The sequence below is a fragment of the Aulostomus chinensis genome, chromosome 1 (genome assembly GCF_037954235.1).
Source record: "Aulostomus chinensis isolate RoL2024-O1b breed Wild chromosome 1, RoL_Achi_v1.0, whole genome shotgun sequence".
Lineage (NCBI taxonomy): Eukaryota > Metazoa > Chordata > Actinopteri > Syngnathiformes > Aulostomidae > Aulostomus > Aulostomus chinensis.
The window spans coordinates 33,186,789-33,192,588 of record NC_141320.1 but is presented as its reverse complement, the minus strand read 5'-3'; the positions used below and the strand labels follow the sequence as shown (position 1 = coordinate 33,192,588).

Below are 5,800 nucleotides of genomic sequence, written 5' to 3'. Positions count from 1 at the left end.
GACTGGTCGTCAGTAGCAGGACGTCTCTTTTCATTGAGTTGATTTCTGTTTCTGTCTGTTGCTCCGCTGTTTCAGAGTCAAATGAAGAGATTTCTGATGTTGCTGTTTGTGTCCTGCAGATGTGGAGCAGCTGCTGGTGATTAAAGAAGAGGTTCCCCCTGAGCTGCAGGACCCAGAGCCCCCCCACATTAAAGAGGAGTGGGAGGAGCTCTGGACCAGTGAGGAGGGAGGGCAGCTTCAAGGGCAGGAGGAGGCTGATATCACCACGTTCCCCTTCACTCTGGTCCCTGTGAAGAGTGAAGGGAACGAAGAGAAACCTCAGTTCCCACAGCTTCATCAGAGTCTAACTGAGGAGAACTTGAAAGAAGAGTCTCTGAGCAGCAGCCCAGTTCATCCTCTGAAAACAGAAGCTGATGGAGAAGAGAGTGGAGGACCAGAACCAGAATCAGCCAGCAAGGTAGATCCAGATCCACTTGTACAACCCCAGACTGAAGACCAGATGTCAGACTCTTCTGAAGCTGAGACTGAAGTCAGTGAGGATGATTGGGTCAGACCTGATAACACGGCCACCTCTGAGCACAAGGAACCCTTTGGCTCAAGGAGGAATTTGCTTCAGAAACTGAGCCCAGGACAGGAAGTGAGTCATTGCAGCTCAAAAGAGCAAAAAGTAAAGACTGGAAGAGAATCAGAGATCATCAGGAACGTGAACTTTGGTCCTTCTGAATGTCAGACAGAAGTCAGTGAGGATGGGCGTCCCTTTAGGTGCTCAACATGCAGTAAAGGTTTTGATTCCAGAAGGAGTTTGGTCATACACATAAGAACACATACTGGGGAGAAACTGTTCCCCTGCTCAGTTTGTGGCAAAAGGTTTTCAGAAAAGGTATGTCTGAAAAGACACATGAGAACACACACTGGAGAGAAACTGTTTCCCTGCTCAGTTTGTGGCAAAAGGTTTTCAGAAAAGGGATATTTGAAATCACACATGAGAACGCACACTGGGGAGAAACCATTCCCCTGCTCAATTTGTGGCACAAGATTTTCAGTGAAATCAAATCTAGGATCACACATGAGAAGACATACCGGGGAGAAACCATTCCCTTGCTCAGTTTGTGGCAGAAGTTTTTCAGTAAAGGGAAGTCTGAAAAATCACATGAGAACACACACTGGGGACAAACCGTTTCCCTGCACAGTTTGTGGGAAAAGGTTTTCAGAGAAGGGGTGTCTGAAAAAACACATGAGAACGCACACTGGGGAGAAACCATTCCCCTGCTCATTTTGTGGCACAAGATTCTCATATAAGGCAAATCGAGAATCACACATGAGAAGACACACTGGGGAGAAACCATTCCCTTGCTCAGTTTGTGGCAAAAGGTTTTCAGAAAAGGGATGTCTGAAAAAACACATGAGAACGCACACTGGGGAGAAACCATTCCCCTGCTCAGTTTGTGGCAAAAGATTTTCAGAAAAGGGATGTCTGACAAAACACATGAGAGCACACACTGGGGAGAAACCATTCCCCTGCTCAGTTTGTTGCAAAAAATTCTCAGTTAAGGGAAGTCTTGAAAGACACATGAGAACCCATACTGGGGAGAGAACACTTTGCCATGCTGTGGCTTTGAAGCATGACAAGAGAGCGAGGTGCAGGTACGGCTGAATGAGCAGCCCCCGACCCTCCAGATACCTGCTGCAACACAGCTGCTTTCTCCAGGATTTTAGAGAGGAGGGGAGGTTAGCTATCAGTCCATAGTTGGCTAGAACCTCAGGGTCTAGAGGAGGCTTCTGAAGCTGTGGTTTAATGACAGCTACCTTCAAGGACTGTGGTTCATGTCCTGTTACTACAGACAGAGGAATCAGATTGAATAAAGAGGTGCTCACTGAGGGAAGACTTCCTGAAGCAGCCTAGTAGGAAACAATCTAAGAGACAGGATGAAGGTTTTGATGAGGTCATCAGTGAATGAAGTTCTGAACTGTTAATTTGATAAAACTGGTCTAAAGAAATATCTGGTTTAGCAGCAGTTTCTGTGTTTACTGAAGCGGCTCTGGCTCTACTGAGGAGCTTCTTATGTATTTTAAGACGATTCTGTCTCTTGTTTAGTTGCCAAGTGTTGAATTCTACCACAGAGCTGTTCTCTTTTGTTTAATGATCTTCTTTTTAAAGGACCGATGGAGTCGGTAGTGTGGTGGTGTTTATTGTACTGCTGTGTTGTGATGTCAAAGTCTACGTCAAGCATTGTGACAGCCGCCAATCACAAGCCACAAGTCTCCAGTCACGAGCTGCTAGTCTCAAGCCTCCAGGTTTCCCTGGTCTCTCGCCTCCAGTCTCCAGTCTCAAGTCTCCAGTCTCTCCAGTCTCCAGTCTCTTTAACAAACCTCTTTTGTGCACCCTCCTTACCCTCCTCTTCATTTGGGTCTACTTCCCTTCACCCTGAACTCCTGCCAAACAAAGGAAATGCGTCACCAAACAAAGGAAAAAGCAAGCTTCTGCAGCAGTGAGCCTGCAGTTTTATCCACCATGAGATCAACCTCCAAATGACTCAACTCAGAAACAGGCATCTCTGTTGTTGTCATCCATCCAGTTACTGAACAGTGAACTTAAAGTTAACAGAAGAATAGAAAGTTTATTAAAAGACAAGTTTATGAGGACAGTTAATAAAAAGGTTTAAAGAGTATTTTTCTTAACTCGCTGTACAGTTTTAAAGTTGTCAGTGCTTTTGTTTCCATGTAGAGGCTCTGCTTGTATCCCCACCCCTGTGTTTGACTATTTGGAGTGGATGTTATCAACCTTCATCAACCCTAACTGACCAATTAACAGCCTGGTGTCAAAGTTCCGCCGGGTCTCATTTGATGGCCGAGGGTCCGACCTCATTTTGTAAAATAGACGCCTGTCTCAAATAAACGCCAGGTTCGTTTAAACGCCTGGGGGCCGTTATTTGAGATTAATGTTATCTTAACTTGGTTTCATGTAAGATGTTGCAATTTATTTTAACTGACCAGTAATTTATGTCTCATGATGTCAGTGCACCGCAGACAGCAAATCTTCAAGCTCTCAGTTCCATGCAAAAAAAGAAAAAAAATGATCTACAAGGTGGTAACGCGTCATTGTGAATGTGTAGATCTGCTATTTTGGCCTCATGAGACTGTCGTGGAAGTGGAAGGATACGGGCCTCAAGTTGTCACGCCCCTTTTCTTCCTAATAAAGTGTTCTTGTGTAAAGTGTTCTCTGGACAATCTTGATATTTGCACTACTGTTCTTTAAAGTACTTCAGTATATTGTTATACCTTGTATACCTATTGCTAAAAAAATAATAATAGTGGCCCAGTGCTGGCCAGTGCCAAAATAAAAGCCTGTTACCAAGAGACGCCTGGTCTCTTTTAAACGCCCGGGGTCCACATCGATTTTGCTACTAATTGGTCATTTATGGTGCACATGCATACACACACACACACACACACACACACACACTTGGATATATATGCCTTTTACTGCAGGAACCAACCAGAACCATCCACAACCTGAACCTCTATATCTGATCCTGGGTCTGTTTGTTTCCATAGGCTAGCACACGGCACAGGGTGGCCTGGTTTTAGAAAGTTTCTTGAAATCCTTGTTATCAATAAAATATTCAATATTTTGCATAATAAATGCATGCATGGCCTAATATTTTGCCATTTTAACGTGCTTTAAGTTGACGGTGCCCACCTGTGGTGTCAATGTTTCTATGTTTGTCTGTTCTGGTCTGAATGAAAGAGGAGGTTTTCTTGGTCATGTGACGTGGATGAGAGTTCAACTAGAATTTCCTGATTCAACAGGATTTTAGTGTGTTGGGATTTTGTCAAAGACACCAACCAAACCTCTGAGTGGTGCAGATGTCTGCTGCCTCCTCAGAGCAGACTGGAGCTCAGCCTCACTCACCTGTGGGAGCCCCAGCAGAGCCACGGTGTGATGGAGCTTCAGTTTAGGCTCCAAGGTCCTGGATTGAAGTGGTGTTTTGTGTGTTTCTAGGCCTCCTGGCACCGATGAATGAATGAACCATTGTTCCAGAGGGAGCTGGTGTCAGGTCAGTCCCTGTTTCTACAAGACCTCCTGCTGCAGAGCCACACTGGGAAACATCCATCCATCCATTTTCTTCCACTTATCCTGTTTAGGATTGTGTGTGTGTGTGTTTGTGTGTGTGTGTGTGTGTGTGGATGTGTGTGTGTGTGTGTGTGTGTGTGTCAAGTCAAGTCAAGTCACTACAAAAGTTCTCTCATGACTCTTTACTCGTAGAGCAGGTCCAGCACCAAACTGCTTCAATGAATCTACACCAACAATTCTCCACCAGAAAACACATCCTGCAACAGTGGCGATGAAAACCTTCCTTTTAACAGGCAGGAATGTGGAGCAGATCCAGGATCAGTGGGGACGGCCTTCTGCTTTGACCGATTGGGGGGAAAGAGAGCAGGAGAGCAGGGCAGAGACAAAGACAGAGAATGCTCTCCTAAAACAAGGACTGTTCAGTCAATGGTAGAGCAGAGTGGCGCAGAGGAAGCGTGCTGGGCCCATAACCCAGAGGTCGATGGATCAAAACCATCCTATGCTAAAAGAAGAAAAATAAAATGAACCTGCATCTTTAGAAATGTGTGTCTGTTAAAAAGAGGTTCATGAGGATTTTGTCTTCCTCCACAATCACCAACCATTGTGAGAGTTAACAACAGTCCACTTTCTGACTGAAGCAAAAGTAGACTTCAAAAGGTTTTTCTGATTCAACATAGCAGCTAAATTTCCATTTCCATTTCCTGAACAGGACAGGTTAAAAAGAAGGGAATGTCATGACTTCCTCTGTATGTTAGAATATGAACGACTAAAAATGTTCATGCCCAGTTTAAAGTTAGAATTAAACTGAAAATACAAAAATCTCCCCTCTTCAATCCTGTCACTCAGTGTTGTAAACTGTTTCAAACAAATTCTACTGTTCAACAGTTCAAGTGTTTCTAATGAAGCTGAATGTTCTCCTCTGCTTTCCTCAATTGGGTTTCTTTCATGTCCTCCTGAGATCAAAGACAGAATTCTAGGTACAAATAAATACACTATCAAAGCCCCCTGATGACATCATCATCATCAATTCTGACTTTGATCTGGAGGCTCTTTCTTTAATCTTGGCTTTGATCTGGCTAATGTTTCCTGACAGGTTGCTGTTTCCACTCCAGAGCAACCAGTAGTTGATCCTATCAGACCAGTCTGATGAACGAAGCTTTTCACTGTCAGTGGAATCACTGGGAAAAGAAACTCCTCCTGTCAGATGAAGGCTTCACTGTGTTGAGGAGGGTTTGTTCAGATGATTCTAGAAGAATAAATCAAAACCTCATCATTGAACATGAACATTAATCACTGATGACTGTTTGAACTGAACCTACTGGATACTGTGGTGCCTGGTGAGGAGACAACTTGGGTACAAAGTTGCAGAAGAGGGTTTTTGGAGAGGAGCTTTAGATGAGATGGTTTCCAAATCAAATCGGTTTTCACAAGGGAAAGTCTGCATGGAAACACACACACACACACACACACACACACACACACACACACACACACAGTCCTACTGACTAACCCATGTTTTTCTTCACTTAAGCCACCACTGGAGTATTGAAAGAGATTGCATGAGACACCATCAACTTACATTAAAAACCCCTGACTGCCTTTAATTCCCTCCTGGCTGCAGGAAATTAGACAGACCAGCCCATAGCGGGCCTGCACGGTGGTGCAGTGGTCAGCACTGTGCCCTCACAGCAAGAAGGTTCCGGGTTTGAGTCCCAGCTCGGGCGC

At 44.6% G+C, this 5,800-nt stretch overlaps 1 pseudogene; it reads left to right on the top strand.

The window, feature by feature from the left end:
* The first annotated feature begins 789 nt into the window (after positions 1-789).
* Positions 790-1,710, top strand: LOC147271360 (uncharacterized; annotated as a pseudogene).
* Positions 1,711-5,800: the final 4,090 nt, after the last annotated feature.